Genomic DNA, 19,748 nt, shown 5'->3' with positions numbered 1-19,748 from the left:
GCATTTGCTATTAAGAAATTAATTTCAACTTTTACTTAGAAAATTTTATTTTCATAAATTTGATAAGCTTAAAATTGCAATTTTTCAGTATGACTGTTTGGAAATTTCGAAAAAGAGTATTATATTTTTGATCCAATGTTTTTTTGAACATTAGTTAGTTTGAAAATTTGTAAAGATTTGCATATTTATACTACGATAAGGTATATTTATTCATATTATCATTTAAAATAATAATATGGTTTGGATATTATTAGTTTTACCCGTTCTTGATGGACCTCCAGCAAGGATCGCACATCCTATCTCATATGATTCTAGATTGTACAGGCGGGGTAACCATTATATAAGGAACTATTATGCCCCCCACTAGGTGTTAGGTACGCCCCTACAACACTTCGCTAGATCAACCCTCCTGATGAGTTCCAGTATCTTAAAAAGTAAGGCAGACCGCAGCCGGAGTGAATACGTAGTTTTTTAGTATTTTTCTTTCTTTGTAGGCGAACGCCACACAACCTTTCAGAAGGTGACTCGTGGTCTCCTTGAACTTCCCGCAAAATCGGCAAGCGTCCCCGCTTTCTGCCCTATGGTTAGAATTGGCAAGCGTCCTTCGCCCTCTTCCTATGGTTTGAATAGTTTCCTTCCAAAATGGTATATTATGGAGGAGAGCTATTTTTTTTTTCCTTTCCATTAATTTTTCAATTAATTTAATCAAATGAAATCGGGTTTTCTTAAATCTAATGGCAGATTAAATATTCGACTATAAAAATCATACCCTTAATTTTACTTCTGAGTATATTCAACAATATAAGAAATCTTATAATACTATGGCATTCGAAAATATTGTATGCAATAATATTATTAATTAAAAACGATTTTCAACTGTTCAAAACATTTAAAAAATACATAAAATTGAAATAATTCAATCATTCAATCATCATTACATTTTATTATGTAAACGAAATGAAAATCAAAAATAGTGAAAACTAAAGAAAAAAAAATAAAAATAAATTTTGCGAAATTTTCGTTCCATCAACAATTCATCATTTTTTATTGGAAATAGAGACATCATCATTTTGCTAAAGAATTATACAAAATACTGCAAAATATTACAAAACTACATTAATTGTATTTTATTGAAAATAATAAAACAACAATTCTAATAAACATTCAAATGTAAAATAATTTTAAATTTTCTTGTTATCAAGAATCTTAAATTGTTTTAATGAAAATAAACAAAAGTGTAAATTAATAAAACAAATTTTTCACTCTTTAGCTATATTTTGAAATTCTTTGGAAATTGTTTCCCTAATTTTTAAATTTATGTAATTTGCATATTTACGTACATAAATTTATTTAAATTAAATTTTAATTTGAAATTTTTATTGTTTTTAACGAATTTTAATATTAAATTCCGAAATGATTAAATCAAAAATTTAGGGAAAATCAAAAAATTATTTGAATTTGTCTCACATGATTGATCTTGAAATCATTTTGAAAATAAATTTTAAAATTGAAAATCATATTTCGATTTAATGCAGTTTGATTAAACGAATAAAAGTTTAAGTTAAGAATAAAACTGTAAACACAAAACTGAATTCATGCATGATTATAGTACCAAACAATTTTTTTAAATATTAGTGTTAAACCCAAATTACAAAGAATTCAATTTGTCCGGAAATTCCATATCTTATATAAAAATGAATTTGATAACGTTTCTGATAATAGTTAAATTAAATATGATGGAATTAAAAAAAATGTTTCTCGACCGAATTAAAAAAATTGAACTTCCAACCGAATCTTAAATAAATTTTCAATCAATTAAATTCCGACCTTTTGTAGGTATTTTCAGAAATGTTTTGAAATCTATACATAAAAAATTTTGCAGTAATTTCATTATTTGGCAACAACACTCTTGAGTAACTATTTTGCTTTATGTGCCTTTATTTTTAAATATTTTTTCTTAAAATTAATTTACGAATTTTCTACGAACATCATAGACAGCATTTCATTGATCTCAACTTTAAACCAATTATGGTATCATGTATTTAGTGTAAACACTAAGTATTTTATTGTAAATATTTTTCATCTTCTCTTCTCTTTCTTTTCAAAATTTAGAAATTATATATGATAATAAATGGTTTGAAGATTTAAAATGGCACAATTAGATCTCCCTTCCATACGCTATATTCCTTTAATTCATATTTAAATCAACTTAATGTGTGTTTATGAATTTAAGTATGTAAGTGAATAACGTGTATAGTATAAACAACAGGTATTTTATAGTCATCATAAAAAACCTAAAACTTTAAAATGTTAATTATCATGTACTCGAGTGAGCTTTTAATTTAATTACCATGTTAAAAAATTTGAAAAAATAAAAAAATTTACTTTAATATATTTTAAAATGAAAATGAAGAAGAAAGCACATATTTTTAAATGAACTTCCGACCAAGATACTTTAACACATTAAAACCTCACACAACACTTTTTATGCTATATAATATGTATATGTGCGTTGTTTACATTATTTCCAAGAACAGTAATTATAACAAAAACAATAATACAATCAAAATACACATAGAACCGTAATTACTTATAATAATAACAATTTTTAAATATGTCTTCCTTTCCTACATAAAATTTTCGAATTTTTAAAAGTAAAAGTGTTTTAAAAGTTTAAGACATTAAAACTGAACTATATAAAAATTGAATTTAATCATAATGTACAAACTAAAAAAACTTGTATTTCAATACACATACACATAGATGTGATCACATACATACGTACATGTGTTTAAGAAAAACCCATTAAGAAAATTATTGTTTTTAGTTCTTTTATTAAAAAAAAAATATAAAATGTTTTTTTTCTCTCTAAAAAACTTGGAAAAATACAATCAATTTTATTTAGTACAGACAATTATAAACAATTTAGAGGCAACGTTAAAAAAATAACTTTAAAATTTCAAAAGCCAAGAAAAAAGAAGAAAACAATTTATTCATAGAAGAACACGTGCTCAACAGATTTATCCATCAACTTAAAAAAATCACCTCAAGTCGCAATAAATTGAAGAATTGATTTTAAAATGTTAAAAAAAGAATAGATGATAAAAATTGTGTAAAAAAATTAAATTAGACTAATCAGTGTTGTTTATGAAAATTTTTAAATCTTTATAAGCGAGGTGAGTTTTACATTAGTTGACTCATCATTAGTTACTTAAAATGTCTTTTGATTAAAGAACTATAGCAAGATAAGCATAAAATTCTGAGTTTTAACTGCTCCTTGCCTTCCACGTATCACGCCTAATGCACTCCCTCAAAACCAGTCGTTTAGGTAATTTCGAGTATTTTGTGGGGTTGGATTTCTATCAGCTCCTTTGTCGCGAGTACATAACCACCCAGAGACTTTCTTCTTCTGTTGATCAGTACTTCAAACTCTTTTAGCAGGTGTATCGAAATCTCATTCATTTTTTCACAGAACCTGAGAACTGCAAGTGCCCTCACTTTCTATGCCCAACATTTTCATGTGAGCCCTGAGTCGGTAAAGGTACTCTTTACATTTATATATATACAATAAATTTACAACTTGATTAATTGGGTGCCGGAATATCAAATTCACTAAATTTACGCAATTGCCTTTGTACATTATTAAAGTATATTTTTTTGAAATTTCTTAATATAAATGAATATAAGAATAATAGAATCGATATACTTAATTTTGGGGGTTATGTTCATTTTTTATACCAATTCTAGCTTCATTTTTTAGAAATTTTTCATCTTTTATATCTTTTGATTCGAATATTTTATACTTTTTATAAAAGCAAAATTTTGTTGAGCTAAATTCTATCTTAGATATTTATTTCTATCCATGATACATACGTTACGTATATGATTTTTATAAATCAAAATAATTTTATTGATCTTCATGTCACAGGTCACTGCACATCATAAAATTTATTGAAATTGCGGTTGAACTCAAATGAGTGTTATCAATAAAATGTCAGATTAAATGATGCAGCTTTATTTTTTTTTATTATTTTGTACACTTTATTTCTTATGTCAAATTTGTATTTTTAATTCATGTAAAGCACATAAATTAGGAATTACTCTTTAAAATATGCTTATAGGTACGAACTTTTATACCTATTTTCTTAATGAATACAATTCAAAAAATGAAACTATAATACTATAGAAAATGTAAGCACAATTCAAAAAATTTAAACTTAAATATTCTTTTAAATGTGAAAAAATCCTAAATTGCAATATAGTTAACAACAGGGTGGGATTTTCATCAAAATAATAGTTAATTTATTATTGAAGCGTTACTGTATGTAGAGGTTACTATATCAAATGTTTTCCATTTTTTTACAACCATCCTAATTTCAACCAAAAGCATGCAATCGTCCTTTTTAGCAATTTCCCAAGTTTTTTAAATTTTGTAAATGCAAAAAAAAAGTAGTGACTAGCTTCTTCTACCTGGGCGTACCATATTTCAATTAAAAAAAAAACAAAATGGGTATTTAAATTTACCGTGATATAAACTCCGTTTTTCCTAAATTTTTGATATCTAGATAGTTTTTCTTCTAGACCTCAGGTTGTACGAGTCTGAAATTTAAGCACCTTTTAAAAATTAATAAATAGTTCATTTCATTACAAGAAATTTTTTTTCCACTTCCATCCAATATCAAGTTATTGATTCCCGAAATTTATAAAATTTGAATTCTTGGCATCTTATATTTGCGAAACTGTAAGCTTTTCCAAATTTCTATAAATACAGAAAACTAACAATAAATGCTATGCCATTAAAAAATATTATTAACTTTCGTAACTCTCGTAATAAAAGTCGATCTTAAGCTGAGCAACGTATTTCAATTATGTAAAATAGGTGCAAGTGAGGATAATTAACATACGGATTACGGTTATTGGAATTCTAAAAAATTTTGCTTTATCTTCATTTGATTTTTATACATATAGTTGAAGACTATAATTTGTTTAGTTATTGAATTCAGAATTTTTATCATAATATAAACAACTCTGCTTCTCACTTCAAAACAAATAATACTTACAACAACAAGTAATACTTACAAAAGAAAATCTATTTTCTACTTGTCTTCCTAAAATATAATTCTTGTATTAAAAAGGATGTCAACGCCTTTAAAAAATCCATTTTATGCTAATATTATGATAGAAGAAGTCTTTGAACAAAAAGAGTTAACAAGACACTAAATTATACAACTTAACAAAACCTAAAACAATTTATCTTAAAAAATTAAACGACTTGCAAAAAATATCCACAATCTGAAAGTTTTTTTAAATTTACAATAAGAAACTCTTACAATTAATAATAGAATAGGGCAATATAGCAAAAATATTTTTGAATATCCTTTCAATCAAAAATACTCTTTAAAAATAATAAAAATTAACATAAAAATTTTTTTTATTAAATTGAAATGATTTTATATCCACATTAAATGTGTTAAGAGCATTCGTGCTTACTCCGTTAACAACCTGCATTCAATCCATTATAATATATGTATTGGTAATGTGACATGAAGTGAACAACTTTTATTCATTCATAAAAATAAAAATTACCCTTTTATATGTAAGGTATTAGCATACGTTACCTATTATGTCCTTAAAATATTCTGATACCCTTTATTTACTAAAATCTACACATTTATGTCAAATTTATCCACTCATTCAATAACAATGTGGAAATTTAAAATAAATAAAAGAAAAAAATAGGAAGGAATGAGCAAAAACTTATGTAACTCAACTTATTACTTAGGCATGGGATTAAAATTTTGTTAACCGAAAAAAAAACCGAAAAAAAAATTTTTTAAAAGTTACTATAAATAATAATAAAGAATAATTGCTTTAGTAGCATTACTTGATGCTTGTAATTCATTTTCTTAATCTCTGTTGGATAACTTCCGTTTCAGTGACCACATACTTCTTGTTTTTTGTTCCTGTGACACGTTTTTTGTATTACAATTATAATTTTACTTTTATTCTATTATGTTCTTTATTGTTACAGTTAAAATATTTTGATTTTATTGTTTAAAGTCTTAAATGCCTTAAGGATACAAGTAGTTTGAATAAGTTGCAAGAGAAAATCATTAAATTTATTATATACATATTTTTTTTTCAAGGAACCAGAAGGATACAAGCATTTCTTAATAAGGACAAAAATAATTGGCTTGTTCAACTTGTTCAAAAAATTTTTTTTATCTTTATTGTTTTTGGATAGAAATTTCAAACAATAAAAGTTTAATGAATTTAACAATATGTAACAATTACCATTAAATTATCCTTATTTTGAATTTTTAAATTAACCAAAAAAAATATAACGAATTGAATAAAAGTGATTGAAAGAAAGAAAATCTTAAAAGAAAATTGACGAAATAGTGTTATAAAAAGGTGAGAAAAAAGTAATGATCATAATTGTCATTAATTTGAATAAAATATTGTTGATTGAAGTTCGTTTGGTTGTCAGACAGCAATTATATGTTTTAAAGAATTCAAAGGACTTTATTTTCATATTGTTCAATTACAATGACTTAAAATCAAAATAAGAAAGTCACCTTAATTATTACTTGACTTCAAGTATAGTGTAAAGATTTATTTTACACTACTATTACAAAAGATAATGATTGCAAATTAAAATGCTATTGGGAGTTAAAATTTATTATAGCAAAAATTTATAATAGCAAAAATTCTTAATGCATAATTATTTTTTTTTTTTTGGAACAGGAATAAAACTTGAACTTGCAATAGTTTTACAAATTAGTGTCTAATATAATTACAATTAGATTGTCTGTAAAAAAAATTTATTTCTTATTTAAATAAGAATAGCGTTTTCTTATTTAAATTAGAAAATATTAGATTTATATTAAATTCTTCTTGTTTCTTTGGAAAATTTTTTGGTGAGAGCCAGCAAATAGGTATAACTACATACTTTTGAATAAAATTGCATGTTGGTAAAGAGTTTTGACATTTATTCGATACTTAGCACTTTTCCAAAAAAAATGTTTATAAAGAGTTCTTATTAGTTTTACCCTCTCCGTCTGTCCGTCTGTCCATGTGTCAGTTTGCAAAACTTCTACACCCTTGAAGATAGAAAGTCACAATTTTATACATGAATTGGTTTTTAGTAGAAACTTATTTTTGTAGAAAAACATTTTTACCTATCTCACTCCCTCTAAAAGTTATAGCAACTTAAAGTCCTGTAAATGGCTTTTTTCGACAATTTATTGTAAAGGAATGACAAACAGTTTTTGAATTCTGAAACGGGGCATAGCTTTTTTGACCTTTAAAATAACAAAATAGTGTTAAAATATACCGTTATCTAAAATCCGTTTTTTTCTAATTTTTTATTTTGTTTTTCTTCAAGACCTCAGGTTGTAGGACTCTGAAATTTTAACAACTTTTAGGTACTAATAAACAATTTATTTTAATTGTAGAAATTTTTTTTCTAACTCGACCATTTCTCAAATTCTCTGCCTCCGAAATTTGTGGCACCTTTCAGAAACTGCAAGCTTTTCCAAATTTCTGTCAACGCAGAACGCTAACGGTCAATATTATGCTATCAAAAAATATTTCTTAATTCAATTACTTAAGCGTCTAAATTCAACCAATATGTTAATGTACCTTTCAATTTTTTTTTTCTCATCCTAAATGTATGCAATAGTTTTATATATAATTCAGTATTGTAGTAAAACTAATTTAAATAACGTAGTAAGCATATTGCTTTTATAAGTAGTATTTTACTTTCTGAAGGTAAAAGAGCTTCCTTACAAACAACTGAGATGACCCAACTTTATTTGAATATGATATTGCTCTTCATTTATTTTAAAAAGAGTCGAATTGAATTTATATAAGTTGCTCAGTTTTATATATTAAAATATTGAAGAGACTTAATTGCAAAATCTCATTTTCTGTAAATTTATTTTAAAATTAAAGAATGTGACAGTGACGTGAGACAAAGTAATTGAGTTTGGGAATTGCATTAAAAAAGTAATTTTAATGTCTCCTTTAATGTTATATAATTAAAAATTGAATTTAAAGCATAATTTTGTATTTAATATGACTAAGAAAACACTTTTATTTCCCTCAAAATTATCAATAATTTTCTTAAACTATTAAAAATTTTTAATGAATTTTATTTTTCAGAATATTACATCATACGTGTATCATCATTGAAAATTATTGGCAGTTACCGGAAATTTTTAATGTGATTTTATTTTATATATTATTTATGTGGATTAATTTAAAAATATACAAATTATCATTATAATGTGTAGGTGAGTAAAATACAATAAACATACACACACTTAAATATATAAAATATAAAATTTTGAGTACGAATATTATTATTGAGAAGGAAGAGTTTTTAAAGAATATTTTAAAAATTTGAGGTAAAATTTTTATAAATATTTTGATGCCCTCTCTAAAACCGAAAATTTTAAAAATGTTTAAAATAGCAAACAAATTTTTTTTTAACAATTTTGACATAAATGCGATGGAAAGTCGATATTTTGTTTTACGATATCGTCATAATAACGTAAAAGTTAAAAGTACAATTTTGCAACGGAGCAGCTTTAAAATTATGACAGTAAAAAATTTTCAAATAATGGGAAACTTTCTCGTAAAATTAATATTATTAAATAACAAATATATCAGGCTAATTTCTAATAAATATTTACATTGACAGTTTTTAAAAATGGTGAAACTTAATTAAATTCCACTTTATATACATATATACAAGATTCCGAAACTCCGATACCTAATTTTGAAAATTTTACAGTAGATTATTATAATTTATGATGCATAGTCCCTAATTAATTTTATATCTATTTCTACAGAAAATTCATTAGGCATTCGAGTATAAATGGCTTTGTTCCAAGTTTATAAATTTCAACAGGATAAAAGTCAGCTGATGATAGAGAAAACAGCCGTAAACCTATTGTTATATTATATTTTGTGATAAATTTATTGGAAAATTTTTATCATTACTAAAAGGATCTTCAGTGAGTGATTTTCATTAAGCAATTTTGATATTCTAGATTTTTATAATTATACGAACACTATAAAGGTATTTGAGAGGATTGATAAATCTAGCTTTTTATCATCTTCTTTACTGATTGCTTTTATGGCTCAATTATATTTTATAATATAAAAAATAAATGTCAGCAGTGTTGCAATTACTAAAGTATAATCATTGACTGAACTAATCAGAAAGAAATAAAAAATATGAAGAAAATTAACAAAAATTGTTAATTCTACTTTTTTTATTTCCTTTGCTATTTAGTGGCCATTCAATTACACTTTTCTTCAAGTTGAAAGGAAAAGAGCCAATTTACCCCAATTTTCTACAATTTTCTTTCATTTTTTTTCTTATACTTATTTTTTTCTACATTTTCAATAATAAAATGGTTTTTTTTTCTTCATTCACCTCGTTAGAAAGGTAGTAATTTTGAGAAAAAGAAATTGTCAATTGAGGAAAAAAAAGGAAATTGAAAAGCATGAACACTTTTTTTTATTTTTTTATTCAAACCTAAGAAGACCAATCAAAGACGTGCAAGAATTCTTGGATGACGACAATAATAACAGTCTTTTAGATAAAGGCTGAGAATAAATTGATAAAATGTAAAAAAAAATTTAATACATACATGACAGCTCGGGACAGAGTGTGTTTGGTTTAAGAAATGTACAAATTTCATTATTGTTTATAAATTGTCTTCTGTTTTCTCTTTTTTTTCCTAAGCATATAAAGTTTTAAGGTAATTCTGAATGATATATTCACTAAGAGAATGAGAAGATGGACATTCAATTGGTAGTAAGAATTCATCGTAAATTTTGTTCGGAAACTGTTTCAGAAATAGATCTTGCGTAACTTCAGGAAGGAAAATTATATAACGCTTGTCAAGAACGTCGAACTCTAAATATTAACTATTTTTAAACTTTGCTTCTCCTTTACTATCTAAATACCAAAATATAGAAATCGAAAGTTCATATTTTATTTCGAAAATTCTAATACAGGTTAAAAACCCTATATATACTATAAATAATTGATAATATTCGTCGAAAGCTATGTAGAATTGAATTGGAGAGTAATTCATTACAATTATCTATTTTTTTTTTCATATTATTAATTTTATAAAGAAAGAAAACGCATTTCAAGAAACATTAAATCGATAAAAAGTTACAAAAAGAGGTCTTTATATTGAAATATTTCTGAAAACTCGGTCCAAAGGCTATAATTTTTGTTATTTTGAAAAAAAATTCAAGATGAAAAAATAATTGAGTACACTTGAATGAAAAGGATTTTTCTATTAGATACAAAAATATTTTTTTTTATCCTTACCATCTATAATTGCAATGCTGTACAGTAAAATATTGTTATTTTACGATGTATACAATAAATTTTAAAATAAACTTTATAAAAACGTATTGGTTATTCGATTTGACTTGCAGTTTATTTGGTAATGAGAAGTCTTTGGTTGGGTTCGGTTATTAAATTTGGGAATACCCAAGAGATATAGAGGGCATAGCTTATAAATAGCTAATAAATTTAAAACGAAATTACATTTTAGCACTCTATATTGTGCATTTTATGCTGGTTTTCTGTGCCACCACAAAACATGGAAAAACATGAAACGATTTCATAACATTTCGTAGGAAAATTTAGTTTTTTTTTATAAATCTTAATATTCAATTATTATCGGCGACAATATAATCTTTTAAAAAATAAATTTTAGGACCACAAAAGCTTCATGAAAGACTCTGAATAATTTGTTTGACAATCCATTGATATTCATATTGATTTTGATGCTTATTATTGCAAAATGATAAATTATAATAATTAGTAAATAATTGTAAAACTCAATATTTTTCTAGAAGTTGTTAAATATAAAATGCGTTATAAGCCTCAATTTTTTCTACTCTCTCATATGATATATATGTTATATCGATATGATATACATATATATTAAAGCGCGGACAGATAATGCATTAAGTAGTTTTACAATTTTACATACCGTTCGCAAGATGTACTGTTTTATGAAAATATTCAAAACTGCGAGACCGGCAATAAAAATTCTTTCTGTAATTAGATATTATACTGTTCTTATTTGTTATTAAAGTATAATTTGCGTACCTTCAAAGTTTACAATTGAAATTAGTCTGCTGGCCTATAAAATTTTGCACAAAGTATTTTGGTCACGGCGAATATGTTAAACGAAAAATTTCAATCTCTAATTTAGCTAAATTTATTCTCATCTCTTATTTAATATTATTTTAGTTCTAAGTATAAGTTGCCATGAGACTTCATTCCAAATAGTTGTACAAAACATCTTTTCAAATATAATCTTATCAAGTTTCACTCTAGTTTCAAGATGAATTTTGAGTAACTGGAAAATTTTAATTTTTCCAAATAAAAAAGGAAATTTAATCTTCACAAATTGTATTATCTAAATATTTTTCTTAAATTAAAATAAACAATTTCAAATTATAAGTTGAACTCCTTAAAAGGGTAAAATTATTATTAATAATATAGAATTATGAAATGAAATTAACAGTAGTTTAATTGCTTTCAAAATCAAAAGTGCACTTGAAAAATTAAAAGATTGAGTAAAAGAAAAAAAAAATAAAATGTCATTAATTACATGGTAAGATGATCTTTTAGTGGTGTTAATTACCATATTACAACCATGTATTAACCATATAACATGCCCATATTTTATGTAAGAAATTTTATAATATACCACATAATAGCAGACCTATTAAGAAATAGTATATATGAAATTAAACTGAACGGCATATATATTATGAAAAAAAAAATATGAATATTCTATAAGTTGTTGTTGAAATATGTGTGAGTAGTTGTATGTTATATGTTTTGCTGTAATTTTAATATTATGCATGTACATACATACATTAATAGTATAAAATAACGTCTATACTTTGAGCATTGAATATTCAATTTGTGACTATTGAAGTAGTCTACTTTAAAATAATTTATTGTAAAAATTTATACTTGAAAAGGATGTTATTAGTTCGTGAATTTTAAGGATAAAAGAAAAAAAATATTCTGTGGTTCAACTGCGTGTTTTTAATAGTTTGAGTATAATGAAACCCTGTATTATAATGTGATTAAGAAATTCAAATATTTTTAGATTTCAAAAAGCAAATAATAATAAAATGATTTCCAGTAATTGAGCTAATATAATTCCTCATATTAATAATCCAGTAATTGAGCTATTATAATTCCTCGTGTTAATTAATAACCAAAGTTTTCCTCTATTCTAAATTGATGTTGTTTTGATAACATTTAACTTCTCTTACTTTTCCAAATGTTTTAACAAACCAAAATTTTTTAAATAGGCTACCACCATAATAAGTTAATCCCGTTTTGAAATTATTTTTCCATATCATTTGATAAATTGTATAGCTTGAGCTTTCATTTACAAATATACTAGAATCGAGATTACTATAGAATCGGAAGAGCTTACCTCCTTCTACTTTTAATGTACCCAACAATTAAATAACTTCATTAATCCGAAATAAGAAGCTTGCAAGGCTTTATATTTTTTTTTCTTTTTTTTTACTATTTTCATTCTTGCTTTGGAAGTAAGGTAGTAAGATTAAAAGCTAAATAACTTCGATTATTTTATTAGAGTAATACATCATCGGATGTTAAAGATGCGTCACTAAAAGATCAATAAAGAACTTCTTTAATTGTTAAATTAAATTTTAAATTAATTTCTTTTTCAATAACGTTGAACTTTTCTTTGTTACAAGCTGCTAATGAAATTTAATTTTAAATATTAATCTCATGTCTACAAAGGCTGAAGCATAATTGCTATTGAAAAAACTTAAATTAATCTAAAATTAATTTGAAATAGTATAAAACTTAAGAAAACCAAAGCGATTATCCTCCATTTTATACCACAATTTAATTTTATTTAATTTCGTTATTAAGTTTATTTATAAAAGCTCTGAATAGTTTTCAGGAAATGTTCAACCATTAAATTTATACCATGCGCATAATTAAATTTTCTATATTTATTAGGATCAAACCATAATTTTTACTGCTTTAAAATTACAATGTGCATAATCACAGCAATTATATTCATGTAATAATTTATTTTCTTAATAATATCATAATCGTAAAAGTAATTAAAAATTGTAATTGAAAACTAATAATTAAAAAAAAATTTTTATTATATACTCTATTATTCTAATTTTCCAAATTATTAATTCCAAAAATTATTCATTAAATTAATAAAAATTTTAAAGTGAAAGAAACTTAAACAAAAGCTACTACGTACATAATGCACGTATGTAAAGAGTTTAATGGGCAATTTGCTGTCATGGTATAAAATGCAAACAAGCCATTAAAATTATGATGAAAAATTTTTTTATTCTTTGCTCCTACAAAAAGAAATATATAATATATAAAAAATTTATAAGCAGCAATGAGCAAACAACCAAATAAAAGAAATCAAATCAAGAATTTAATTGTAAATTTTGAGTGCTATAAAATTTATGAATTATGATGCTATTTTAAAATAATATTGCAAATTGAGAACACTATAAATATATAAGCTTAATCATAGTTAGATGTATTATATATGTATATGTACCTAATGTGGAATGCTTATTAATTTTGAGTAAAATGAACAAACGTTTCCGTCCGCTTCAAAAAAATTAAATCAGATTACAATAATTCAATAACAGAAATCTAAAATGCGCAAAGTTGACTTATTATAGAAGCAAATTTCCTGAAAAAAATTTCTTTTATTCCAATAATATGGGTGCACTCATTGATATGTATAAACCAATGATTTCGTATAATGAAATATTTTCTGTTCCACGTCAACCAAGCTACAAAATAATCATGTTTTGTAGCTTAGTTGACGTGGACTTTGCGACTACCTCATCTTAATCAGCACAAATTTTCCATTTTCCTACTACCCCCACGTGGCCATCAAATCATCATTGAGCGGACGATACAAGTTACCTATCTAAGTTACTCGGTCCTTTTGAGAAATCTGTTTAAATAACTGATATCAATCTTGGCCAGTCCCGTCACGCTTGTTTTGTCGCGTAGTCAGTCTGTTCCGCTTAAGTCCGAACACTCGCAGAGATAATGAAAAAGGGGTCTCTTTCTGTTGTTAATATAGTAAACATATTTTTTCAAAAAAATTGAAGAAAAATAATGAATTTTCTTATTTCATCTTTACGGGATGAATGTGAAAACTAAGAAAAGTCCTGAGCTATTGAAATATTACAATAAATATATGAACAGATACTTAGATTGCCATCTAAGCTATTAAAGTATTTTCATATTATTATCTTACAAAAGTGAAGTTTATAGAGTTAACTTTTTTTTTAGGAAAATCATAACTCTGGCCAGTATAACGTAAATTTATTATTTAAGCAAAATCTTATCATATCCCACGCTATGATAAGGTAACATGTAGTATTTTTAAAAAATTTTAAAAGTTTAAAATTACAATTAATGATTTTTAAATTGACTGTTCGAACAGATAAAAAAAGAATTTATAGCAACATTTTCTTGTTTTTCGTCATATTCTAGATCTTTTTTAAAATAAACGAAATCAGCAATAAAAGAAAATTTTAAGAAAACCCAAGAAAATAAAAAAAAACAGAAAGGAAGAAAAATAGCCATCAAGAAGTTCTTAACTGCATGCCAATGAAAATGATGGCACTTGAAAAATAGAGGGCGCAGCAAATAACATGATTGTAATCATTTATAAAATAAATTAACGTTATTAATATTTTTAGAGGAAAAATGATTAATAAAAGCTATTTTTATTGTTTCTTGACATTAATATTTACACTATCTCATGAATAACAAACTCTTCAAACACATATACATACACACACATGTTATGCACATATTTATGTATGTTTGTATGTAGTTTTTGTTTAAATTACAAAAGGAAAACTTAATACTGTAGGATTGCTAATTTAGTATATACAAATTGCAATTGTTTTTAAATTGGTTTCAATTAAAATTATATGCACATTTATAAGGAGGTTGAGATTTGTTTGAAATTCTAGTTGTTTTGACAAGCTGTTTACATATTTTCTTAAATTTTAATAATTTATTTTGTAAACAATTAGGTGTTTTATATGCTACCACAGACTGTGCAAATAATCACGGAGCATATTACTTTAGACTAATATTTTACTTTAGACTAAAATTTGTCTATTATAAAAATAATTCTCTTATATAAACACGCCATTGCAATTTCCTGCCGAAAGTTTAAATAGATTTTCTTCTGAATACTTGTATAAATCAAGAGTTTGAATAAAGAAATTGTGTTGGTAAAATAATCAGTTTGGTAGATTTTTAAAAAAACTCCTTGTTTAAAACTATGTAATACTTTCATTACGAGCGTATACAGAGTGATTCAAAAAGTTATACAACAACACATACCATTGGTTAAAAGATCGAAAGTGGGTAAAACTTTTGTTCCAGACTGGGTGCCAAATTTCAAGGGTTTCCGAGTTCCAGGGATTTTTACGAAATTTTTACTTTCCAGATTTTTTTGATTATAACATCCATTCTGAAAAAGAACTTCAAGCAAGGAGTTTCTGAAAGTTAGGGAAAATCATATTTTTTCCTTGTTTTATTTTTTCAATTTTTTCTAACTATAGATAATTTCGTGAGAAATTTTTTAAAACCTTGAAATTTTTTTTATAGAATTTTTCATATTAAACATTAATTTAAGTCCCCAAACATTAAAAAAAATTTTATGTTACAGAAGATATAGTACAAAATTACAAGTATTGTGAGCCATAAATTTAACTAAAATCAAACCAGATGTTGATAAAACTAAAATTAAATTCAATTTAATATTCCTTTATCAAAAAATTTGAAAAAATAAGAACTTCTTAGCCAAAAGTTTTACAAATTTCTCAAAACAAATACCAAATTTTCCTATGAAATTTACCTAATTCGGCAACAATTTATGTTTTTCTTCTTTCAAATTTATTTCTATTTAATCGCATATTTTAAATTAATTGCTTTACTGGAACACCTCTTTAGTTGCATCAACCGTATGCCAATTTAGTTTTTGTAAAAATATGTTTGAAATTTATTCTTCCCGCATTAAATGATTTGTTAACTTCATAATGTTAATACTATGTCATTTACAAACTCCATTTTGTGCAAAAAAATAAATTTTCCTATTAAAAAATTTTATTAGAACAAATGTCAAAATTTATATGTCATGCCTTTAAAAATTCGTTCCAGGTGGACAATTTTAAAATATTTTTTTTTCAATTTTTTAAATTGCGCCCAAACTGAGCAAAATGCATTTAAAAATTTCAAACCATATAGGTACTATTTCTTATAAAAACTGGCAAAATAAAAAACTATCAATTTTTTTTACCAAGAAAAGTTTCGAAAAAATTTTTTGATTACTAGATTTTTTTGTAATTAAAAATTCTTTTTTTTCTAAAAAATTTAAAATTCTCAATCCAATTTTTCTTTTTCAAAATAAAAGTTTGTATAGAATTTCGTTTCAATATTATTATTATTTGTTACATTTCAATAAAAACATTAAAATTCAGATTTTTTATCAAAATAACGGCTCTTCAAAATGTCAACTGTATTTTCGAGTGATTCTTGTCATCAAAAATTAATGATAGTTGATAATTACAACGTTTAAAATTTTTGCCTTTATGTGCCTTTAAAATTTAGACATAGAAATGGTTTCTTTACATCTTCTGTACATCTTCTGTAACATAAAAAATTTTTTTAATGTTAGAGGACTTAAATTAAACCTTAAGCAGTCCTTTATTAAGACTTTCTGACACTGCTTGTTTGAAGTTCCTATCTTTTTCAGCACCGAAGTTATAATCAAAAAAACCTGGGTAAGTAAGAATTCATTAAAATCCCTGGAACAAAAGTTTTACCCATTTTCGATCTTCTTACCAACGGTATATGTTGTTGTACAACTTTCAGAATCACCCCGTATAATTACATATCAGGAGACGATCAGATCAATTAAATCTGGTTTAATTAATATACCTTATCTTTACCCTTGCGTATTCCTGTAGTATATAGGTATATTATTCATCAACTTTTCCATTTAAATTTTTTTGACTTGCACCGAATTTAATGCCTGTTTAAATAAAATTTTGTCCATTTAGAACATAATATTTTTAACACGTTAAGTCACAATGCATTGTCGGTGGAAAAATTGGAATTATTAGCGAAAACCCCTGCTCCCCGGATGAATTTTTACTGTTTTACACATGGAATTTAACGTAAGTTTTTCTTTATATGCCCTACAAAGCACACTAGATTTGATCACCGGTAATACATTGGGACTCAAAATAAAAGTATTTTTTGCTCACCGGTGAACAAGAGACTCAAAGTGCTCAGATATATAGTTTGATTTCTCACACTCATAAAAAATATTTTTATATTTTATCATAAAAGGGCAGTTTTTCAAGGAGAAACATTATATATATTTACTCAATATAAAAAGGAAATATAGGTAGGTAATGTGTAAAATATATTGTGTTTGAAATAAAACAACAAAATTTGAATTCCCACAGGTACACCAACACAGGGAAATTGTAAATTTGGAAAAGCAAATTGACACTGAAATAATTTCAAAAAGTCTTTATTGTAACGCAATAGGAAGTCTACGACTACCTCGGTGGCCTAATTATAAAATAAAAAGAATATAAATTTACAATATCAAATTACATAGAAAGAACAGTGTAAACAACACTTAATGTTCAATGCAAATAATTACTCAGCATGCCTACATACTAATTCCACGTAGTATGAACGCCTTTTTCTAACAACTAAAATTTCTTAAATCTTAAATCTAAAACCTACACACAATTATGTAAATTTCTAATATTTTTAGTAAGATAAACAATCAATTTATTTATAATAGCTACTAAAGTGGTCAGTGGCGTCTAATAAATTATATAGAAAAAAAATTACCCCATTATCTAACATAATTTTACTCTTATAGTACATTCTTTTTTTTTGCACAGTATGAGAAAACCTAAACGAAGAAAAAAAACAACAACACTTGAAGAATGTTATTAAAAATAGCAATTTTCTTAAAGTGTTTTCTTTTTTTTCATAATATCCATTTTAAATCCCCTTTAAAAGTCCTTGAATTAATCTCAAATTTCATCATCATTAAAATTAAAAAGAATTTTTAAAAATTTTAATTTATAAAAAATTAAAAAAATTCGCACATTCAACCATTGTTTTAACAATCTTCAACACTTATTTTTATTTTTGGTTTTGACTTCTTTGGCAAAAACCAAAAAAAAACTGAAACAAAACACCAAAACAGAAACGGAAGAACATTAAATAAGAAACATTATTGGTCTACTGCTCATATTTTAATTTTGATTTCTGTTGTGGCTCCTTTAAGTGGATTTGCAATTACAAATCTAATTGTGTGGTCAAATTAAAAATGCCCTCTGTGTATATAATATTTAAGATAAGCTAGAATTAAGAATTTAAGTCGGCTGGGTCAATATTATTTTTGTTTTGTTATAACTCTTACATATTGCATAGATGGAAACAGATTTTTATACTTAAGTGTGCTTTAACACTGTTGTTTATATGATATTGTACTATAAAGAGTATAGTTATTATTAAATTTGTATAAATAATATATTAAGCCATTATATATATATATATATATATATAAATATATTCGTAACACACATATTTCTATATATAAATTTATTATTTATGTATAAAACTAAAATTCTTCCTGGTCTCAACTTTTGAAGTGGTTGAAATTTTTAATTTTGTTTTTCACTTTTCATTCAAATTCTAAAATAATATTTTTTATAATTATTATTTAATAAATTTTAAAGAACTTTCTTAAGTTTTATTTTTTTTATATGCATATATGTGTGTATAATATATACATATTTAATTTTTTATATGTTGGAATAAAAGTAAATTTAAATTTATATAATTATATGGTGTGCTCATCAACAATTTTAAAGATTTCCATAATATATTCTCAAGTATTTTAAAATTGAACTTTTTACTTCATAAGTTCATAATATAATAAAATACTTGTTGAGCAACTCTTTGCATTCTCTTGTTCGTCCTAATATTTTCATTTTGCGTAATTGTTGTTATAAGAAGTAAAATCTCTTTAAGCTCTTTAAATTGATTTTAATTTGTTTTCTTAATTATGTAAAGTATTCTACATAGAAATGAAATTAAATTAATTTTATTTATTCGACCTAAGGCCCTCCTACCCTTTCTTTCCTCGAACAATTTTCTATATTTTATACAATAGGACAGTTATTTGTTTGCATTTGAAATATTCTTAAAACTAAATAGGAAAATAAATCAACCACTTGGAGTGAACATGATCAATTTTATTCTATTGTTATATTATGTATGGGTACATGTAAGTTTGTGTGTATATAAATATTACAAACTTTAGATTTATTATTTGATAATATTGGTCAAGAAAAATTTTATTGTATAGTAAAACATTTATAATGCGCTGTTTTATATTATTAATAGTACAGAACTTTGGAAAATTTCAAAAGTATAATGAAGAACTGAAATTGCAACTCTTATAAAATATTTTAATGGTTGCATGAGCAGAAAAGATTTCAATAAGGATAATGCTTTTGTTACAGTTATTCTCTGTACCGTTTAAGAATTTTGTTTTATCTATATGAAAGTGTTAAGAGTGAATTTAGTT

This window comes from Condylostylus longicornis, unplaced genomic scaffold, assembly GCF_029603195.1.
Source record: "Condylostylus longicornis isolate FDR11 unplaced genomic scaffold, ASM2960319v2 ptg000004l, whole genome shotgun sequence".
Taxonomy (NCBI): domain Eukaryota; kingdom Metazoa; phylum Arthropoda; class Insecta; order Diptera; family Dolichopodidae; genus Condylostylus; species Condylostylus longicornis.
This window is presented reverse-complemented; position numbering follows the sequence as displayed.